At 47.4% G+C, this 24,639-nt stretch overlaps 1 long non-coding RNA gene across 6 annotated transcripts in view; it reads right to left on the bottom strand.

The window, feature by feature from the left end:
* The window catches only part of LOC144718928 (uncharacterized), a 43,308-nt gene extending 20,298 nt beyond the window's left edge, over positions 1–23,010 (bottom strand). The window contains exons 1-2 of one of the 6 annotated variants that reach the window (XR_013585501.1): positions 22,901–23,010; positions 974–1,071 (exon numbers count right to left, since the gene is read on the bottom strand). This is a non-coding gene — a long non-coding RNA (uncharacterized LOC144718928). Of the gene's footprint in view, positions 1–973; positions 1,120–10,523; positions 11,499–22,900 lie in introns of those variants that run through there. The other 5 variants (XR_013585499.1, XR_013585500.1, XR_013585503.1 and 2 more) reach the window with 5 other exon arrangements.
* Between the last annotated feature and the right edge of the window lie 1,629 nt (positions 23,011–24,639).

The following is a 24,639-nucleotide window of genomic DNA, read 5'->3' as shown; positions in this document are numbered from 1 at the left end:
TATATTTTCAAATCTAGAATTGACGTTTGTTAATGTAGTTGATCAGACATTGATCGCTGCTCCCCCTGGTGGGGAACTAGATCGGTAACTTACAGCGAGAGGGCAAAGGTCACCATGATCACCCGAGTTTGTGTGCAAAGTAGCCCAATAATCGTTTTATTTTTTAAACACCGTTTTCAACAAACTCTGTTTTCACTGGCTAGACAGATGTGTCACTCTATGCCAGATGCTATAGTTGCTCGCAGTAAATGCGTGTTTCTGGTAACATTATTTGGCGACATTTTACAAAGAATGATCCTAGCGTATCAGACAGGCCTTAACAAGAGGCGGTGGACATGTGGGTGCTCTGATAATGGTGGTGATGATAGTGCTGCACGTCTGGTGGTATTGTATAAGATATTGGTGATGGTATTAACCGTGCTATTGTTGGTGCTTGTGCTGATGGTTATATATATTGATGTTGCTGTGAAGATGGCTATACTTGTGGTGACGGTGCTGCTGTTGAAGGTGGTTATTTTGTTTATGCTTCGGTGGTAACTGCCAGCAGGCGCTTTTTCCACCGTTGGTGTTTTGGGTTGTGGTTGGGTTGTTGGTATTCTTAGGTTTTTTCGGTAAAGTCACGTAGGTGAAAAATTAAAATTAATAGAAGCAAAATAAAAATAAAATAAAAATCACGACGTTTCGGAGGCAACACAAGCTTCCGTCTTCAGGTGGAACCGTCACAGCACGATAGCTGTATCAAGTGACTTTACCGAAAAAACCTAAGAATATGAATCCTTGCAGTCACGAAAGCTTCAAATGTAGAATTGGTTGTTGGTGTTGTTGGCTGTGGCTGAGTTATTGGTTGTGGTTGGTGTTTGCGTTCTTGTTGGCGTTGGTTGGGCTGTTGGTTGTAAGTAAGATGCTGGCCATGCTGCTGTTATTGGTAGTGGTTGAGTTGTTGGTTGCCGCAGTGTTGTTGTCGTCGTCTCACCCTGATCTTCCCCGGACTGCAGCAGGGAGACCAACTCCACCCCGAAGACCCGCGCGGCTGTGTGCCGCCGGGAGAGGCGGGCCTTCATCCCACAGGGCCTTCACGCGACCACCAAAGACAAAGATCCCCTGTGTAGCCTTAGCAGACTATAGGGACATGTGCTGTTAGCTAGCGCCAATGAAGGCCGGCACGGTACATGAAAGGTCTTTTTCTCCCTAGTGGCGATATTTCCACACTCACTTGAGGTTCAGGCGACCCAGGGAGGCCCACAACTGGTTCAGATAATCATTCCTGGTATTGGCGGTGAGCGGTAATTGAACTCGGGTTGCAGCACAGCACGTTCACCGCTACACTATCACCACCGTCACCAACATTAGTATCCCCACTGTTACCACAATCGCCACGTACAGTGCGAAAAAAGTTCACCAATATAAACATCACCAACATCATCATCTCCGGCACTACCACCGTTTCCAAATTCAGCCCAACTATCACATCATCATCACCATCCAAAATATCATAAAAATGCTATATATTTTTTTTTTATATCAGGGATCATCAATGTCATAATGATTGGCATTATTAACGATGCTATTGTAATCAGCATCATCGTTACAAACATCATCGCTATCACCATGACTAACCATATTGTCATACTCTTTGGTTCTTCGGTAAAGTCACGTAGATATAAAAAAATATTTTAAAAATAATAATAAATCACGACGTTTCGATCGCAACACAAGCGGTCGTCCTCAGGCGGAAAAAATAATCCAGCAGTTCCACTGCTGGATTATTTTTTCGTGATATATTATTTTTTGTTTTATTTAAGTAAATAATTTTTCTACCTACGTGACTTTACCGAAAGAACCAAAGAGTATGGATTCCTGCAGTCACGAAAGCTTCACATCATATTGTCATAAATGCAATTATCATGTTTTACTCCATCATTAATGTCAAACATCGTTTTCATCAACATCATCACTATCATCAACAGTATCATCATCGATGCAAATAGCGTTGTCTCCAATAACTCCACCAACACCGTCATCAATTCTCAACCCACCACTTGCTGGCTGTCTTGACGCGCCGATACATTTTCCCATTTAGGAGGTGGTCTGAATTAAAAATTAATGCTAATTGCTATCATTTATGGAAACGTTAAAGATGAGCATTTGTCCATTAGGGTCTAAATATGTTCAACATATGCAGTTGTGAATGCACTCTCAGCACATTAAGCCATTCACCAGGACTTCACGATTGGACTCCAGGTACTGCCGCCCAGTGATTCATTATGGAGCAGGAGGTTTGTTGAACAAAGCATCCTAGTTTGCTGCTTGTGGACATTAAACACCCCTTTCTGCTTGTGGCTGGCTATGAAAGTACCAGAGTTTGAATCTGGGTTTCAGGCACCACTCATTAAGGTTATTATTTTGTCACGGTACATTTCAACTGTAATAGTGTACATGGAAATGTCATGGAAGGTGGTTTGTGCTACACCTATAATTTGCTTAATAAAAAAAATAGTCCTATATTATTTGAAAAACGACGTTTTTCTGGCTGGCTGGTGCGTGTAGGCCTCGGCAAGGTAAGGTAAATTACCTTTTTTACCGGGTAAAAGGGTAAAGGTAAAGGGTAAAGGTTTCCACATGCCAAGGGGTAAGGTAAAGGGTAGGGTAAAGGTAGCGCGAATAACCCGGTAAATACGGTGCCTTGTTTACCGCTAAAAGCTCCGTGGCGCAGTCCGTGGCCTCCATTTTAAATTTATATAATTGATGTCGGACCAGATGGAGACGGTCCACATTCTTGAGGTAGAGGTACTAGCAGACGAGGTCGAGGATGCCAGCAACGGCATTTTTGGGGTCGCTGCGAACAGCAATCGAAAGAGGCAGCGGCATGCGTTCCCGTGGGAGCACACGCACCATTGGATGGAGGGTGATCCCCAAGTACAGCAGGGGAAGCGGCAGTGTGTGCACTGCCGCAAGTGGTTTTCCACCCACACGAACGCGTCGGGATGGAAAGCCCACCTCAAGAAGCACAACGTGCACGCCCCAGGCAGCGAGGTCGGGACGTCGGTGTCGGCTGCCTGAAGGTTCCGTCTAACTGGGCCGGAGCGGCGCAGGATCTTATTGCCTGTCATTCGTCCGAGGACGACGGCAATGACGAACTTGATCAGGCTGTTGATGAGATCGCCATCGACCAAGACGACTGGGACGACGAGGTTATGGAGGACGGTGTCGTCGACAGCCTCAACGCCCGATTCGAGAGTATTCTATATAACATTTATCGTTATAAACCTTTTCATGTGTTGTACCACAGTAATTTCCCTGTAATCGGGTAATTTGTATGGGGTAAGGGTAAAAGGTAGGGTAAAGGTAGGCTCGTTGCTTTTGACCTTTTACCTTACCTGCTAAAGGCTAAAAGGTAGGGTAGAGTGATTGTATTGTGGTCAGGTTAAAGGTAGGGTAAAGGTAGTCTTGTTTTTTTTACCGTTTAACTTTGACCTTACCTTTCCGAGGACTAGGTGCGTGGGCAGCCAACCACACGGTGTTGACGTCACTCCACACATCTGTTGTGCATCTTTATATAATCTACATCGCTGGTGCATTGTCAAATTCTATGTATACTGCTCCACACGTAGGCAACCGTGCTAATCGGAGGTGTGGGGGAAGGACAACAAACTAAACACAAAAATCAGTTCTAAAGAAATGGGTTTTCAATCTCGATTTAAAAGTGCATAGCTCCAGTGGCTTCCTAATATCAGAAGGAAGAGCGTTCCAGACGGCCGCAGAAGCGCATCTGCAAGCGCGCGATGCAGTGAACGTTTTTGTTCGATGGTGAGCCAAAAGCCACTGCGAGGATAAAAATGACAACTGGCTGTGACGTTCCTCGCTTCTTCAACTCGTGCCGTCATCTACTCAGAAGCCGTCGTCGTTGCTCTCAAACGCAGTCGTAGCCTTGTTGGTCCAGACCCTACCTCTGCTCTGTCCTCGAAATGTTCACATCTTAGGAACATGCTTTAGGTTCTTTAGATTACACTGGTCAACAACAACAAAAATTCTGGCCTGGACTTTTGCAGCTGTTTTAGACTAATTTCAGGGTGCTGATTCCAAATCTGATCTCAGATTTGCTCTATCGGCATACCCCATTTTTATTGATTTTACCCGAAATTAACTCTGTCACTTATGATTGCAAGTTGTTGCGAGTCAGTGACTGCTTTAGTGTTAAAATATGGTGCTGTATTTTTAGGATAGTGTGTTTTATGCAGATATCCACATTTTTTTATATTTTTCTTCTGCAGTTTTTATTGAAAATGCAATATTTGATATCTCAAAAACTGATGCCAGATTTGGAATCAGCACCCCAAAATTACCTTAAAACCGTTGGAATATCTTATGCCAGAAAAAGTGTGTTGACCAGTGTTATTTGGCTGCTATAAATTCCCACGTGATAAGCCACTTCGTTGAGCTATCATTTGCGGTCATGTCGCTTAGAAAAAGAAGCTAAACGCTCAGTGGGCTTTACCTGGTTAAAATAAAATAGTTTAGTTTTATTTGTATGTTTTAGTGACTTGCTTACCTTTCCTATACTTTGCAGTCCTATCGTGTGTTTTTTTATTGTTTGTTGTTGTAACGTTCTGACCCCATGCCCCTACTGGACATCTGTGAAGAAGAGCTGTATAGCTCATCGGATTCCTCCTCCAGGATAAGAAGTTTCTGATTCTCATTATATTCCAACCATGACAACACCACCCAGTACTCTCACCCCACAACACGCTACCATGGAAACACCACGCGGTACTCCTACTCCACAGCTGTACTAAAATGTTAACATCCTCCGATACTCTCACTCGCCCACACTATTGTACCGTTACATAGTCCCCATCTGCTTCCTCTCAACAAACATGTCCACTACTCCAAGCTTCCAACCTTATTCTCCATATCAACCGCCATCGCAAGGCTCCTCACTGGCCCCGAGGCATCAACAATGCCTCACCACAAAGCCTTCCACTGCAGATACAGCGTCCACTTCATGCTCAATTCTCACTGCGAAACATCCACTCGGTGCAAGGTCACATCGCATCCACAATGTCCTACATTAGGGCACTAGTGACATCCTCTGTCTCACCGAGACTTGACACACATTCCCTGAAATCTAGTCACTCTTTTACGATGTAATCCTCTGGCTGCCACCTCCAGGAGCTTGCTCCCCTTTCTGGCTGGGTTGGTAGATTGATCAACATCTGTAAGTGGCAAGAAACCCCTTCGAATCGGAAGCACGAGTGCAGGCCGGTAAATCAAACAGTTTCAACGACAACACAAAAACGTGAACTGTACACAAGTTCTGGACCTTGTGGTAGAATTGCTGCCATCTCCAAACCTGACTTTAAATTCTCGACCAAAAATAAATCATCTTCGGGAGCATCTCTCTCTTCACTTGCCACCACTCTATAACCTCAACATTTCGACTAACATCCATCAATGCCAAACCCAAACTTTGACGTTAAGTCTCTCCCCTCCACTCATCGTTACTGATGATTTCATAATCCATGTTGGTGATCAATACAATCCCATCATTTCACAGTCACTCTTGGAATCAATGGATCTATCCCAACTAATATTATATCCCACTTAAACCCAATAATCCCAACCTTGTGAAATCCAACACCAAATCCATGACGCTGGAAACCAATAAAACACTTTTCAGCGTTGAAATCTACCTCCTGCATCTCCAAAACTCGACTTCCTCCACTGCTCCTTCACAGTTGCCAAGTGTTAGCAAGTGAGAAAAGGTCAATGAAATCAGTGTAATATACTATGCAATAAAACAGTTTCTTTCTGGCTGGCTGCCTGACTGGTTAACAGGAGGCAAGGCCTGATGGATGGACGGATGGACCGTCACGTCCTAAAGGACGTGCGCGTTCCTATCTATAAAGCAAATATTCATGTCAATTGCATGAGGTAATCGAGTGGCCCCTCTGAGTCCCCCCCATCGTCATCGAGTCACGCGCCTTGCGGGTGAAGGCGGAAGAGGTGGCCACGAGGGCTGTGGGTTCCATGCGGTGAGGCACGGAGAAGACCGAGAGCGTGGGATGCCACTAATTCCTCACCAGCCTCACACACACACACCCAGCTGTCAGAAACATCATTCCCTCACGCGGCCAGGGGCGTGCTGTTAGTAGCGTGCGTACGTACGTTAATGCAGCACTCACATATAATATACATGTTTAAAACTGGCTGGCTGCTAGCCTTTTTTTTTTTATAAAAGTACTTTTGTGATCATGAAACTTTTTCAGGGATAGAAATGGCTCGATTTGGTTTGTATGTATGAACTTATTTCGCACCGTACGTAGCCAACCGCACTAATCGGAGGTGCGTCGCCTTATTCTAACTCGTCGCCCCCACTGATGTCCTCTTCTTCCTCCCCCCCCCCGCCCCGTGTGTGTGGATACTGCCGACAATATAAATGTATTTTGACGAGAATTTTTGGAAATCTGTTGGATCAACTTTTTACCTCCAAATCTGGGGGCGGGCGGGAGCGGTCCACGTTCGATACAACTTTGTGTTTCAGTCCATCTGAAAGGCGCTTATAATTGGGTTGACGGACAAACGAAACATTGCCCTTTTATAAATGATTCTCACGCCGTACACTATTCTGTATCAAGTGTGCCAGCCTGATACTTGACATTGGTTCACCTACATTTCACATGTGACGTGAATTTACGTGCATTCAATCAATGTTTTTTTGTAGTTGTGTTTAATTGTTGTAAATAAACGCGTTATATCTGTGCGCGGTTTGCCCCTCCCATTTAATGTAAAGGCCAACATAAATTTTCAAGTTTCCGCTTCTATAAATGTACACGTAAAATAACTGCGAAATGTTGTTGTTGTTGTTGAAAATCTTTCACGAAGAGGTAAGAAACATCTTAACGATTTGGCCAGCCGGACTTCGGAAAACATTGTGGTTTCCAGAGAGAGAGGAAACATCGGGTTAGACGGACCGAGGCGAAATGAGTAATCAGATTTTAAAAACGTAACGCGTAGCTGACGGGCTTTTCCAAACTCCACCAGTCGGCGCCACCCAATTTTCTCCCATTCAAATACGAATTAAGTCCTTCCACGCTGCACGCGCCAGATAATTGTTAAACAGGTCCCACGTGACGCGCTAATCAATTAACGCTGCGAAAATTGCCGATTCGAATGAAGCTCGCGACCTCAGTGTTGGGGGGAGGGGGGTGCAGCTCCACCCCGCCAACTTTATTTTCTCACACCCATGTAACAATAACAAGGGAGCGATGCAGACAATTTCTCCTTCACAAATAAAGTTTTTTTTTTTACTAAACCCACCGCATTATATCCTGGACAGAGGTCGCAAACGGGTTTTGATTCCTTACCCGTACCCGTACCCGGCCGCACCAGGGTCGCAAATGGGTACCCGTACCCGTACCTGGTCGGGTACGGGTAGCCGGGTATCGGGTAGGGTACGGGTATCGGGTACCCGATTGCGACCTCTGATCCTGGAGTGCATAATTGTAACGGCATTCATTCAATGTCCGCAAACTCTGGACCCGTTTTAACAGTCTCACCAGCAGCGTCTGGCTTGCTTGAACCATTGCTGGAACTGTCAGATGTTATGGGCAAGAACCCTCTCTTTGAGATATGGGTAGTCATGTAAAATTACGGTCATGTAAAAGTTGGCAATCGTGTCATCATCTGAGTCGTAGCCCAAATCATACACAAAACAATCCCGCAAATATAAGATTCCTGTAGAGTACTGCCCTTAACTATTAACGCAGGAAAGTCCCACCACAGAGTCTCAGGGCTGTTTGGCCGATTCCATTCATGAGGGTTTGGAACGCGGGAGAAAAGTGAAATAGCAAGAGAAACCGCACACAATACTGCACCGTACGACAGCGTAACACTCAACACTCCACACGGATAGATTCAAGAATCCACTGTTATATTACCGTATCCTGGCCACCTCGTAGTCCAAGCCTACAACGTCTGATATTCTAAGGCAGGGTCACATACAAGTGCTAACCAGGCGCAGTTCTGCTTGGCTTCCGAGACTGACGGGTTGGCTGCATTCAGACTGATGTGTTCACGGGATTTGCTGACCAAGCCAGCCAGGGGCGCAGCGCCTCGCGACCGGAGCAGACAATGATCGTCACTGATTCACGATATAGGTTTTTGGTTTCAGATAAACGTGTCGTGGAAGTGAAAGAAGTGAATTATTTTGTCCTTTGAAAAACGTGACATTTTTTTTTTACTATTTGGCCATGTCGGGTGGTGGAGGGTTACGACACATATATAAATAACGCCATCTGACCCAAAAACCTTGATTATTAATAATATTAGTCGCGAAAGCCGACGTGTTAAATCGTCACTGATGTTGACCGTGAATGGGAATCGAACTTTGGGACGCCGGGTTGGTAGCGCAACGCTTTAACCACTGCAATACTGCTCCCCTTTACCAATGAAACACAAACATCCCCCGTGTAGCCTTAACAGACTGTAGGGGCAAGTGCTGTTAGCGAGCACCTATGAAGGCCGGAACGGTACACGAAAGGGTGGGTGGCCAGCACCACGACCGACCGCCTTTGTCTCCCCAGTGGCGATGTTTACACACCGCACCAGGTACTCATTTAAGGCTGAGTGGACCTAGGGGAGGCCCAGGACCGGTTCAGATAATCGTCACTGGTGTTAGCCGTGAGCGGTAATCGAACCCGGGTCGCCAGGTTCATAGCGCAGCGCGCTAACCGCTACACTACCGCTCCCCACACACACACACACTGACTTGACTGACACACGCAACACACTCAACTCCCCCCCCCCCCCTCTTAGTTAATTGGCTGAGCCGGGTGCCCCCCCCCGGATGGGTAATAAACTCGAGGCTCACGCTTCTGCGGTTCTAATTGAGTCGCCGTGACCTGGGGGAGGCCGTGGCGGGCAGGGGGGGGGGCACAGGCGCTGATCGAGGACTGTGGAAATTACACATTCCCATGACGGCACCGAGTCCGTCCGTCCGCGGCGACAGCCAAAAATCAAGCGACTGCTGGCTGAAGGGCACAAGGCAAAGCTCCAGAGCGTGGCGTGGCATTTGGAAGAGGGTTGTTGAGAGATGGGGCAGTTGTTGGTAGCGCCGATAGCGGGTGAATTCCCGATTGTGCGGTTCCCAGCGCCTCTGAATCATTCCCTCTGACAGTGGAGGGAAACTATGCGTAGCAAATGACGTCCTTCTAACTCTATAGTGTTGAACGTATAGAGGTTATACTGTGGATAGTAACCATATTTTCGAGAAAATCGATTATGTTGGGTTTCTAACGGTGATTAAATAAATGGCAGTAATCGATTGCTTACCAATGGGACAAACAAATCACGACACAGGAGGCACTAAGCATCATCATCACGTCCTCGACTACAGTATAAAGCTCACGCTCAATTGTACCGTAATCGTCACATTAACATCGATTATTCAACAATCGTAGTTGGATCGAAATATCGATAATAATCATCGTATACCCAAATCACTCGGAATTCTCCAGATCTCTTCAGGTTTCGCAAGCTAAGCATGGCAGCAGAGAGCAGGCAGAACAATCCGTTGTATTGTATTTCTATGGCCCCACGCCCAAGCCCAATTGCTCTTCTAACTCACACTGACCACGGTGGTGATGTATGGCGAACAAAACAACCTCCAAACGACCGCTACGGTGCGGGGAAACTCATCCAGCAGTGGAATGAGACTGTGCACGTGCAATATTCATGGCAGTTACACGGACTCTTTATAAAACTAGGCAGGAGTTTTGTCTCCTTGGGGAAACAAGGGTTCTGTGCTATTCTTTTTGAACCTATCTACGTGAAAGACCCAAAGAATGTATGGTTCTGTGTCAGACAAGAGATGAGCCAATGCCTCTGAATTGCACAAGACAAGCGTTCCGAATCAGATGAGACACGCGCTCCCTATCGCGTGGAACGAGGCTTCTGATTTAGACACGGATTCCGCATCAAATGACACGAGACGATCCAATTATTTTGAGCTGTCGATAAGCCGAGGGTTCTGTATGAGACTTGGGTTCCATAGCCGATGAAGCGTGGATTCTGTCTCGGATTAGACGACGGTTCTGAATTAGATGGAACGAGAGTTTTAATTTAGACACGAATTCTGTACAGGATGAGACGGAGCAATACGAGGGATTTGAATTGGATAACAAGCGCGTGTGCTGCATCAGATGGAACAAGGGTTTTGAATCAGAGGAGACGAGGGTTGTACATCGAATGGAAACACAATTCCAGGAATAATCCGAATCTCTCACCGAGAGAGATAAGGCCTCGCCGAACGAACAGAGATCAACGCAGCTTCAACACCGACACACAAATTAAAGGAGTATGACAAAAATAAAATACGTTGATACTGTCAAACAAAAAAAAACGGGTCCCGTTTTGTAGATTACAGGATCACTGTACTCACAACTGTCCGAGGCCGTCGTCGAAACGGGTTCACATGCGTCCACAAAACGCATTATTTAAATCGCGACATGTCACACGGCACATACCTACACGCCAGTAAGGCTTCGATTCCACACAGCGCGAGTTCCAGTGGGATGATGAGCCTGTGTGTGTGTGTACTTTGTGTTTGTGTGTGTTGTGGTGGTGGGGGGGTTTAAATTTTATAGTCGTCGGTGTCTCCGCGCGTGTTGTTTATTCGCCCCGTTGGTATTTCAGGCCGTGTTTAATGTAAAAGCTTCGTCGGAGCTCACGGCCAGCGAGATTAAGGAAGGGGGCCCGCGTGCCCTTCGGGCGGTGATGGAAGGGGAGGAGGGAGGGCGTGGGGGGGGGTTTGGAGTTTGCGCGTGTGAGCGTAAGAATAGGGTGTGTGTATGTTGATGCGAGCGAGAGTAAATGAAAGAGGATGTGATGGAGAGTGTGAAAGAACGAGTGGTGTGTGTGTGTTGTGCTAGTAGTGTGTGTGAGAGAGTGTGAGTGTATGTGTGCGTCGCTGTGGAGGGTGTGATCGGGTGTGCGAGTGTGTGTGAATCATCGAAGATGCGACAGGGGGTGTCAGTGTGTGTGTGAGTGTTGTGTGTATGTCAGTGTGTGTGAGTGTTGTGTGTATGTCAGTGTGTGTGAGTGTCAGTGTTGTGTGTATGTCAGTGTGTGTGAGAGTGTGAGTGTTGTGTGTATGTCAGTGTGTGTGAGAGTGTGAGTGTTGTGTGTATGTCAGTGTGTGTGTGAGTGTTGTGTGTATGTCAGTGTGTGTGTGTGTGAGTGTTGTGTGTATGTCAGTGTGTGTGAGAGTGTTGTGTGTATGTCAGTGTGTGTGTGTGAGTGTTGTGTGTATGTCAGTGTGTGTGAGTGTCAGTGTTGTGTGTATGTCAGTGTGTGTGAGTGTGTGAGTGTTGTGTGTATGTCAGTGTGAGTGTGAGTGACAGAGGTTTGTAATAGGAAGTGTTTGTGAGAGGGGGGTGTATGAGAGAGGGTGCTTGTTCGTATGAGAGTGTGTATGTGTGTTAGTACGAGTGTGTGGGAGTGTGAGTACGAGTGTGTGGGGAGTGTGAGTATGAGAGTGTGGGGAGCGGTGGTGTAGTGGTTAGCGCTACGAACCCGGCGACCCGAGTTCGATTCCCGCTCACGGCCGACACCGGTGACGATTATCTGAAACGGTCCTGGGAATCCCCTAGGTCCACTCAGCCTCAAATGAGTACCTGGTGCCGTGTGTAAACATCGCCACTGGGGAGACAAAGGCGGCCGGGCGTGGTGGCTGGTCACCCACCCCCTACAACACACGAACATACAACTACAAGATGACTTGTCACCTATTAAGGGCCGGAAGGACAGACGAATGAGACGAGAAGGGCTGGAAGTCTGACGGATGAGAGGAATGTCGTCGAGTCTTTGCTTAATAACCATCAACGTGCAACCCCCCCCCCCCCCCCCACAAAATTTGATAAATTGAGTCCCCAAATTACAACTCGGGAGTCGGGAGGTTGATTGGCGCGCCTGACATGGGGCAGGCTCAAGGCTTGGGACATGCGTTGCTAAGTCTCGAGCACAGCACTCAACGCGTTGCATATTCCGACCTTTGATTTATCTGTGAACCAAAGCAATTGGCCTCCTGTGCAGCGTGAGGCCGCCAATGCGGTGTGTGTAGAAGGCGAGCTGTGTGGCCCCACACATCGACCACGAGATGTGGCCCCACACATCGACCACGTCGCTCCCCTACAGCCGACGCCAGGCAGGGTGCAACCACAGCACGCGGTCCTCCAGAGATGCGGCCAATGCCGGATTATCCCCAGCAGCAAAAGTAGCTGCACGTGTTGCAGTTACTACACAGTAGCTGCGACACGTGTAGTAGCTACATGTGTAGTAGCTACATGTGTAGTAGCTACAACACGTGTAGTAGTGTTGTAGCTACTTGTGTAGTAGCTACACGTGTAGTAGCTACTACAGTAGTAGCTGCATGTGTAGCAGCTACACGTGTAGTACTTGTGTAGTAGCTACATGTGTAGTAGTAGCTGCGCGTGTAGTAGCTGCACGTGTAGTAGCCACATGTGTAGTAGCAACTACACGTGTGTAGCGGCTACATGTGTAGTAGCTACACACGTGCAGTAGCTACGGGTCCCGCACTTTAAAGGGCCACGCGCTAAATGCTTTCAAGCTGTCAATTCCGGTTCAGTTATTCTGCACTTGCTCTATTACTATAGTACTATACCGCCTTCAACTTTTATTAACGACTGGCTGTTTAGGGTTAGCGATTTGTCGTATTATCTGGCTCTATACCAAATAAAAAAAATACGATTACTTTACTATGCAAGGTAAAAATGTGTGTTTTAATATTTTTTTAGGGCTCCCTTTTCACATATGCTGCAGGTCCCGCACTATGGATACAGACATTGGAATGATCCATTCGCAGCGCCTGGATGTATTGTCGTGATTCAGAGTCCATGATTCGATGTTTTATTTTAAACGATAACATTATGATCAACGTAGCGGCTGCCGGGTTCGAGCGAACGCACGTCATGTATACACGCTACGAATCGATACATTCTCAACGTGAACATGAGCACAGACACGGACTCGCCCACACATCCCAAGGCAAGACCCTGCAAAAAGACGAAGAGATTTGAGACTCAACATCAAACAAATGATGTGGCGATGCTGCGTTGGCGGTGGCGCACAAGCACTAATAACCCCCGCACACATTAACACATTCCTCAATAATGTCGTGGCCTTCAAAGGGGAAATAATATACTATGATAGGCGACGTTTCGGGTAGTGTCCCTTGTTAATGGAACATAGAGCGAGATAGGCGAGAGAGATAGTGGACTTGAGGATTCCATAGAATGCTCATGACATACAAGTACTGACACTTGCATGCACAGTACACACACACAGTACACACACACAGTACACGCACACACAGTACACACACACACACAGTACACACACAGTACATACACACACAGTACACACACAGTACATACACACACAGTACATACACACACAGTACACACACACAGTGACACCTTTCCAGTACACACACACACAGCACACACACAGTACACACACACAGTACACACACACACATAGTACACACACAGTACATACACAGTACACACACACAGCACACACAGAACACACACAGCACACACACAGTACACACACACACAGCACACACACACAGTGACACCTCTCCAGTACACACACACACAGTACACACACACACAGTACACACACACACACTACACACACACAGTGACACCTCTCCAGTACACACACAGTACACACACAGTACACACACACACACAGTACACACACACAGTACACACACACAGCACACACACAGTACACACACAGTAGACACACACAGTACACACACACAGTGACACCTCTCCAGTACACACACACAGTACACACACAGTACACACACAGTACACACACACAGTGACACCTCTCCAGCACACACACAGTACACACACACTACACACACACACTACACACACACAGTACACGCACACACAGTACACGCACACACAGCACACGCACACACAGCACACGCACACACAGCACACGCACACACAGTACACATAGCACACACAGTACACACACACACAGTACACACACACACAGTACACACAGTACACACACACAGTACACACACACACAGTACACACAGTACACACACACACACAGTACACACACACAGCACACAGTACACACACACACAGTACACATAGCACACACAGTACACACACACACAGTACACACACACAGTACACACACACACACAGCACACACAGCACACACACACACACAGCACACACACACAGTACACACACACAGTACACATAGCACACACACACAGCACACACAGTACACACACACACACAGTACACACAGTACACACACAGTACACACAGTACACACACACAGTACACACAGTACACACACACACACACAGTACACACACACACACACACAGTACACACACACACACACAGTACACACACACACACAGTACACACACACACAGTACACACACACAGTACACACACACACACAGTGACACCTCTCCAGCACACACACAGTACACACACACAGTACACACACACACAGTACACACAGTACACACACACAGTACACACACACAGTACACACACACACAGTACACACACACAGTACACACACACACAGCGCTCAGGAAGTCGTGGGACGTGGCGGTTCAGACGCAGAGGAAGCGCGGCCCCGCACGTGCGCGCTGCTGATAACGACGCCTCCTCCTCCACCGCCACCTCGCCGCGTTCATCAGCAGCTCGAAGCCGCTCTCGGCCGCTCACTGCAGCTGATGTGAACACAACAAGACAAAGACACCCCCCAGCACATCCCCTCCCCCCGTAGAACTTTTGGGGCAATTGCTGTTTGCGAGCGCCTATTAAGGCTCGCACGGCGGTACACGAAAAGGGTGGGTGGCCAGCACCACGCCCGGCCGTCTTTGTCTCCCCGGTGCTGATGTTTAAACACCCGCACCAAGTTACTAATTTAAGCCTGAGTCGACGATAGTGGGGGAGATGGGGCGGGGGGGCGGTTCAGATAATTGCCACGAGCGCAGCGCTACCGTTCTTAAGCAATCAGCAGCCACTTGCACACACTCACTACGGCTGCTATGAATACACTCACTCACTACGGTTAATATGATTACACACACTCACTACAGCTGATATGAACACACTCACTCACTACAGCTGATATGATTACACACACTCACTACGGCTGCTATGAATACACTCACTCACTACGGTTAATATGAATACACTCACTTACTACAGCTGATATGAATACACTCACTCACTACAGCTGATATGAATACACTCACTACAGCTGATATGAATACATTCACTTACTACGGCTGATATGAATATAACTTGCTTTTGCAGTGTAATTTGTCAGGGCTGGGTCTTTCGTGACGTCTGTAGGCGCATCGTTAAACCACCAAAGCCACTCTCGAAACTCTTTCACTGTGACCTCTGTGTGTGTCCGTGCTGCAAATACGCTCCCTGTAGATAACGGATACGTATTTCAATTCCCCGCAGACCTATCGATCATCTGTGAAACTGATCGGGTGTAACTGCGCGAAGGGTATGTTCGTGTATTCGTGTCTCCCCGATCCTCTGAGATTGAGTAGTGTGCTTCGTCCTGGGGGGGGGGGGGGGTAGGGGTCGACTCAGCCTCAAATGTGTACCTGGTGCGATGTGTAAGCATCGCCACTAGGGAGACAAAGGCGGCCGGGCGTGGTGCTGCGCCACCCACCCCACTGGTGTGCCGTGCCGACCTTTAAAGGTGCTCGCTCACAGCACTTGCCCCAAGAGTCGTTTGAGGCTATCCGGGGGACCTTTGACTTGGCGGGTATATAACGAGGCGTGTTACTTACTGATTAGTATTGCGTCTTTAAGCGCCACGAGTCAGCACGTTTTTTAAAAATAACAATTTGACGTTGACCGTGGAAGGGCTCTCTCCCTTAATGTTCGAATGGAGGGAAATCTGGAATCGCGAAAATGCATCGAATCTGCAGCGTTGAGAGGGAGGTGTTGGGGGGGGCTGGTGAACTCTTGTACTCGGAGTATGTGTTGAGTATGCGTCAATATAGTATTGTATGTTGAACTTCTTTCGCACCGCACGTAGCCAACCCTGCGAATTGGAGGTTGCGGTTCAGTTGCGTGTATGTGCGTGCACATACAGTGTGTAAAGAGTTCAGTGTGTCCGTATCACATACAGTGTACGGGTGATTGTGCATGAGTGTGTAAATGGGTGAGTGTGTGTGGGAGCCGTGTCACAGTTGTTACTCAGCGATAAGCCCCGTAGGCAGGCGATCCAGGTTCGATTGCTGGGCCCAGAGCGCGTAACACTCGCGACAATCACAAGTCGCACCTGCCGCTCTGGAGCGCCCCGGGTGTCGCGCGCGCCGAGAATGAAAATGATCGAGTGCGTCCATCATCAGTTGCTGGAGAGACAAAGGTGGCGGGGCGTGGTGCTGACACCACCACCACCACCACCACGCACCCACCTGTGGTGTGCGCACAATTCACAGGTGCTCACGTGTGCAGCGAGCGCTTCGTCTAACCGTGGTATTGCTGTCTACTACAGCTGATATGAATACACTCACCCGCTGTCTATGTCTGTGTTGGCCTTCATAGGTGCTTGCTAACAGCACTTGCCCCGACAGTCTGTTAAAGGCCGTACAGGGAACTTTGTCTCTGTAACGCTATTTACTCATATATCCAGGAGCGGCTTTCTGCTCTCAAACTCGCGCTTTCAGCGGCACGCTCTAAGGAAGGCGAACTACTTGGTTCACTGATGATGATGATAATTTATCATCTGTAAAGCCTCGGCACAGATTCGTTGTCCTGTTTTTTCTTGGTGTGTCTCGCTCGGTGTGTGCGTCTGCATGTGTATTATTATTTGATTTGATTTTCTATGCGACTTTACCGAAAGAACCAAAGAGTCATTTATAATCTTATGAACGCTTTTCCAACCAAAGTTTGACCACGTTTATGGACGATTATCTCTGTCCGTCCGTGATAATGTTGGGACGTTTATCGTAATGATGAGTGAAAAACGCCAAAACCGATCGAGACAAACGGAGAAAAAAGGGACTTTGCAAATATGCAAACTCTTTTCCCCTGGCAGCTACGCCTGGGATTAAGTACTGCTGATTTAAGAATTCCGAGGACAATGACATGTTCATTCAAAATTATTATTATTAAAAGACTTATTCATAAAGATATGTTTTACTTCCATATTTTATGGAACTGGGGTTTATACATTTTTATTTATTGAGGACACATTTCAGGAAGAACACTCATTAGTGGTAAAACGCACTTTATATGGAGTACAGTATACAAGACAAGCATCGTGAATGTTTTTATAATTGGTGCTCACAGTGGTGACACGATCATTGCCAAAATGTATCTCACTGTGATTGATGTGATCTTTGGATAAAGTTACTTTTTTTCCGGATCGATCTTATCATTTGTCATTGGAGGCTGTTTCAATGGGTTCCGTCACAAGAGTTGATTGACGCTTTCCTGCTTATTACTTGACTCTCTTTGTCAATGCTTCCCAACTCAAATTGAGAGTCTTGATGCATGAGCTCTGTCCGTCTGTCTGTCCGCCCGGTAAACATGGGACGTTTAGGCCAACGTTAGGCCGACAGACGCTGTCGCACTCATAGACGCATGGACACAGATGTCACATCATTAGCGTCGACTTGTGCGGTACTGGTTATCACACCTCCCGCCTGCCACCATTCCCTCCCTCCCTCCACAATGCCTCCCCACCCTTCTTTATTTTCGTAGAAATATTCGTATATCGCATGTTTTATCCAGGGGCCACAATCTGGGTGTAATCACCAGTTGCGTGCGATTATTTCCCCACGTCGCTGCGACGGGCAGATTTAACCCGTTGCAGTCAGCGTACCGGAAGTTCCACAGCACTGAGACGGCTCTACGAAAGATCACTGATGACCTCTCCAAGCTCATGGATGGCATGTGCGCCGCAGCGTTGGTTGGCCTCAATCTCTCAGCTCCCTTTTACACCATTGACCGTGAGATACTCATCGGGTGGCTAAGGTCAAGGTTCGGTGTATTGGGCATGACACTGGGGTGCATTGAGTCATACCTAAATGGTCGATCACAGTTCGTCAAGCTGGGCGACGAACATTCACGACGTTCCACAGGCGTCCGTCCTTGGGCCCTTTCGATTTCCAACAGACGTCTCTCCGATCGCCGATGTCATCCCATCGCAGAACATCAACTTCCATCGATATGCTGATGATGCACAATTGTACACCGCAGTGAAGTCTCGCGTTAGATATGGAGAGCATCGGTAACCTCGAACATTGCACACGAGCAGGCTCAGGACGAAATAATGTGTGGGATTGATCAGATGTGGCAGTCGCGCACTCCAGGATGAAGCGTTCTACTTTATCTGAAGAGTCTCAGCATCATACTCGACCAGAATGTCGTTTTTGTCACCACATGCAGAATGTAGTCGAGTGCTACAGTTTTCATATCAGGGCTCTACGACACATTCGACCACGTTTGAGTCGTGACAGAGCCAACACGGCGGCGTGCAGCATCGTATCGGCAATGCTCGATTATGGCATCTCACGACAGGACGTCTACATTACTAAGCTGCAGCATGTACAACACTTCCTGGCACGTGTCGTGACCTAATCATGTCCACCCAGTGCTCGCCGAGCTCCATTGGCTTCCGGTTGCCGATTACATTAGCCCCTCGGTTAACAGTGGCATCGGTTAACGGGGTTTCGGTTAACGTTTCGCCTCCCACAGGACCCGTGGTTTCGACTAACGTTCACAGTTTCTGGTCGAACACCGTTTGAGACGAGATTCAAAAGAAAGCTGTCTCTGGTGTGGACCAATCATTTTCAAAGACAATGCATATATAATCAGAGTATGTTTTTTTTGCATTCTGACCACAAGTATTGTGGTTAATGCAGACATGATTCCTTGTAAAATATTTCAGTTTCGTGTTTTAACATCTTAACACCTGTTTTCTTGCCAGAAAAAAGGGGAAAAGCTTGTTGATCTCGTCAAGGAGCGAACTCCGGTCATCCTCGCAGCGGCTTTTGGCTCGCCATCGAACAAAGACGGTCACCGCATCACGTGTTTTCAGATGCGCTTCTGCGGCCGTCTGGAACGCTCTTCCTTCCCATATTGGGAAGCCACTGGAGCTAGACACTTTTAAATTTAGATTGAAAACTCATTTCTGTAGAATTGCTTTTTGTGCTTAGTTTGTTGTCCTGCCCCGCACATCCGATTAGCACGGTTGGCCATGTAGAGTAAGAAAGAAGTTCTACATACATAAGATACGTGGAACTGGAATGCCGGGTTTCCCCATTGGTTCTTCCTCCTGTGTGGTTGCTAGCAGCAGGAGGTGGTCGGAACGCAACTCCACGAGGATTGACCGCAGTAAAGCCCCAAGTGGTGGACCCTGGTACACAACCCTGAATTACGACCTCACAACGACTCACACGGGCCCCCTTCTGACTTCCACTCATACATCGGAAGGGAATGCAAAATTAAAGACAAGCCACAGTAGTGTGATTGTGGCCACGCAAGCGAAACTATGGACCATATAGTAAACCCATAGACACCCAAATATATACACACTCGTAGAGATACACACAGATCCAGTGAAATACAGACACACACCGATATCCACACAGGCTCATTGAGGCACATGAGGCCCAATGAGACAGAGATACTGTAATCGGTGGCCATGCAACCAAAATTATGACCATATCGTAAAACCTTCAATTGAGAAATGTCAAAACTACAGGAACTCCTGAAGCCCTCCCGTCGCTGGCAGACTTCCACATGGGCATTAAGCACCTGAACCATATTTCCACCATCCGCAAGAATAGATCGGAACCTGCCTCGCTATAAATTATCTTAACATTCCGTAGCGCGAATTCCTTTACTCCTGGAATTACAAGTCAGAAGGACATTGTTGCACGTTAACATAAGACGCACCGATATATCCTCTGTGCAGTGAACCCACTTCCACTGATGCAGAAACAACGTTCGGCTGAGCAAAGTGTCCACAGCCACACGCGTCTCGAACGAACGTGCGAGTGACGATATCAATAACCCACACTCGAATCACATTTGACCCCAAGTTTCTATACATCGACCCCCATTATGTCATTCTGTTTCCCTCTTGGGCTGCGTGCTGGCAGGCACTCTATGCACTCATGAACGTGTAGCTATGCGGCCAAATCGTGTCATTGCCATACATGTCAACCCATACGGTTTACTCGTATTCTTGTAGGGGGAAATTTAGTTTTCAGGTCTATACGGCGTACATCACCTCCCCCCCCGTCGTCGTCGTCGTCACACTGCGTCACAAATGTCTGACCCCCTCCCCCCCTAGGTGCGTGACGTTATTTATGGACGGCCCCTGATTCCGACTTAGAATAGGCGTGGTGACGTTATCGGCCCAGCCAAGCCCAGGAAACGGAAGTGAAATGTTACAAAATAATTAACAAACTTGATCACGATTAGATAATATGTTGTTAACCACTGGAATTTAAGTATGTTGCAAAGCCTTTTAAGACATTTCGAGTGCTTTTTCATACGAGGTTATCATTGGTTCAGCCAGCCATACATACACAGCAGATAAAGCCCCCACGAATAACACGGCAACAGAAAAATATCTCCTTCTTGACTCTTCACACATTTACCAGCGAAGGTAACACGGGGGTAACTGAAACTCGACATAGTCCCCGTACCCACACGAAACCGCGACTCTCACACCAACGCTCGCAGATGATTACAAACATACTCCTCACCCACATATACGAGACCACCATCACTCCAACACTCTGATACCCTCTGCTGGTTCAACATCCAAATTCACATCAACTGCAACAATTTCAATCGCCATCTTCAAGGTCAACCGATAGACTTCACTCGACTCATCTTCACACTCTCCGCTCCAGCCATCAATGTTGCCTCGCAAACCTCGCCCCCCCCCCCCCCAGTCAACCTTCGCTCGGGATGCTCATGTCTTCTGCTACAAACTTCAAACGCGAGTTCAGAAGAGATGGAGCAAAATATGTACGGGTGACAGCTACAGTGAAAACGGAGAGCCTCCCAGAAGATGACTCGAAGGTCCAACCTCCTCTGGGCTTCGCAGCAGAACATTACACACGGAGCATTACACTCGGAGCATTACACACAGGACATTACACACAGAACATTACACACAGAGCATTACACACAGAGCATTACACACAGAACATTACACACAGAGCATTACACACAGGACATTACACACAGAACATTACACACAGAGCATTACACACAGAGCATTACACACGGAACATTACACACGGAACATTACACACGGAACATTACACACGGAACATTACACACAGAACATTACACACATAACATTACACACAGAACATTACACACAGAACATTACACACAGGACATTACACACAGAACATTACACACAGAGCATTACACAAAGAACATTACACACAGGACATTACACACAGGACATTGCGGCTCCGTTACGCACACAGGGAGAGGCTCAAGGGCGCTCCGCAGGGCGAAGATGGTGAGCAACTTGAAACGACAGGACTTGCGAGTGAACGCCTCTGTCCACTGGAACTACAATTCCCCTGAAACATCTCCCGAAGCTCTCGAACCGGGTATCAAAATTCGACGTCACGCTATAACACGTTCCTCCTGCGGAGGGAGCTGGTAGGAAGGTTGGATTGCTCGGTCAATGGCCAGGGTCAACGGCGGCGTGGTGTATTCCGCAAATATGCCCGACTGTGAGGGCAGGCACAAGCCGGCGTGAGTAGGTTAAACGTTGAGTTTTATAAGGGCACCACGGGGTGACCAGCCCCTCCCCACCCAGCCCCACCCCACACCCCCCGCCCAGCCCCACCCAGCCCCTTCCTCCCCACCCAGCCCCTCCCTGCACAACGGACGGACGGACACAATAACCCCCTGTGGGCTGGTGTAACCTGGCGGTTCCTACCAGTAAAATGCTCCTGTTCCACGAGACATCATCAGCACCACCTCCCTCCCTTTCTCTCCCGCACCAATTCTCTCCCTCCATCGAATTCCTTCTCCCACGCACTACCTCGTCCACTTCCTCACCACCTCTTCCCCCCTCACTTTCTCCCTCCAGCACTCTCACTATGCCCCCCCCTCTACCCCAATCCTTTCCATTAATGTCCCCCACTCTCAACATTCACGAGAGAGGGCGAGAGATGATGTCAAGAGAGAGAGAGAGAGCAAATGCGAGGAGCGAGGGAAAGTGGGGGAAGTGAGAGATGGGACAAAGTGCTGGGATTTATGAGCCAGCGGAGATAGTGGTGGAGGGAGAGTGTTGGGGTGAAGGGAGGGAAGGAGCGAGAGGGATTAAGTAGTGTAGGAGAGGAAGATAGTGAGTAGAGAGTGGGATGGAGGAAGAAAGTGAGATAAGGAGGAAGAGTGTGTGTGGGTGGTGGGGGGTAGAGGTGATTAGGGGGTGAGTGGTGAGAGAGTGTTGAAGGCACGGGGTGAACGGATGGGAGTCGTGGAGAGAAAGTGGTGGATCGAGAGACGGAAGGGATAAACGGTATGATGGGAAGAGAGCGAGCGGAGAGTGGGATAGATGGAGAGAGGGAGGTGAAGAGATGGGGAGGAGTGGAGAGAGGAAGGGATGAAGGGAGGGGGTGAATGAGAGATGGAGAGAGCGAGGGGAGAGTGGAATGAGGGAGAGAGAGAGGGATTTGCGCATGGAGTGAGGTGCTGTCCGGCGATGCGTGTACAGTGCCCCGATGTATTATTCATGCCGCGCCATTGATCGAGGGAGAAGTCTCCTGCAGAGAGAAAGAGAGAGAGGCGCTCACGGTGCAGTCTCCACAGCCTTGCGGAGACCGAGGACCATCATCATCATCATCGACATCGACATCCTCATCGACATCGCCAGCGACATCGTTCTGACAGCGGCAGCAGAAACGACCTGCTGACTCACGGCAAATGTAACGCATCAACATCATCAGTGACATTAGACACGTGCTCATCAGCTGCAGCAACGTGCTCATAATCATGGTTATCAGCACGAGCAGACGGGCGTTCATCAACATGATCATCAGCAATAGTAACGTGTTCCAGCAGCAGCAGCACTGCGCTAATCAACATTATCGACCTGGTGGTAATCGTCATTATTATCATCAGCAACCACTCATGCAATGTGTGTATTATCATCATCACCATGATCGTCACAATCAACAGCAGCAGCAGTTTGTTAATCGGCAGCATCATCTGCGTCATCATCATCAAGGTCATCGTCATCACTCGTGAAAGACGGCTGGACAATTAAGTTTGAATTGGATCAGTGGCGTAACAGGGACACCCGGTTATGATTGTATATATGTTTTAATTGAAATCAACAAGATTGAAATCTTAAATCGCGTATTGTAATATCAATGGCATTAACATACATTACGTGTGTGTGATGGAAAATGGTATACAACACATTTATATAATTTGAATGAAGTTATTGATGTGGCTACCTTTAATTATTTCAATATTTGCTCATGTATTGTATCAACTATGTGTTTAAAAAAGGGAATAGAGAGAGGATTGGTTTAAACAGTAATAATATCTAAGCATCCCCGAAAGTCATTAACCGGTAACCGATTCAATTGGAGTTTTAATGAGGAATGCACTGACTGAAAAGTTGCACGATTATTTTAACTGCCACGCCGGGAGATAGAATCTGACAGTCCAGGGTGCTGCCCATTGTTACACCGCGGCAGAATCTCTCCTCGCCGCTCTCCGTGGGAACGGTCAGCAATTCTGTGCTTATTGCTGTGGGACATTTCTATATGTGCAGCGAAACCGCGAATTGCTTTTACTTTAAATGTCTTGCCGTTAAAGGTAATGGCAAAAAAACGATGTTAATAAACCATGGTCATATTTTTATTTAAAGCTTTCGTGACTGCAGGGATTCATGTTCTTGGTTCTTTCGGTAAAGTCACGTAGAAGGGAAATATTAAAATTATAAAACAATAAAATTCTCACGACGTTTCACACCTGATGCTGATTGCTTGTGTTGCAGTCGAAACGTCGTGATAATTTTTTAGTTAAATATTTTTATTATTTTATTATTTTCCTTCTACGTGACTTTTACCGAAAGAACCAAGAATATGAATCATAGTCATATCTTTTGAGACATCTCTTTATTATAAAAAAAATACATGAACAACGGATAAAAGCATTTGAGAACGTTTAGCATTATATGAACACACCCTCTATGAATATAACGCAGCATATCAATTAACTCCACCTACATTTGTTGTGGCATAATGCACACCGCGTGTGACCCAGCGCTTTAGATTCAAAATGTGACGGATCACGTAGAGATTTGTGCAAATTCATCAACTCACCCTGGACTGGAGCACAAGCGAGTATAGCGAATGGGTCCGTAAACTCGTAAAATCACACTTAAAACACACACATTCTTGTTCACTGCTTTTTACATCTAATATACGTGCTAGGGATTCATGACGTTCAGTGTGTTTTGCATACTATTTACATGCGTAACGCGCGGTATTAAATATAATTATTGCCATCACTGTTCGCT

This window comes from Lampetra planeri, chromosome 5, assembly GCF_965212315.1.
Source record: "Lampetra planeri chromosome 5, kcLamPlan1.2.h2, whole genome shotgun sequence".
Taxonomy (NCBI): Eukaryota; Metazoa; Chordata; class Hyperoartia; order Petromyzontiformes; family Petromyzontidae; genus Lampetra; species Lampetra planeri.
This window is presented reverse-complemented; position numbering and strand designations above follow the sequence as displayed.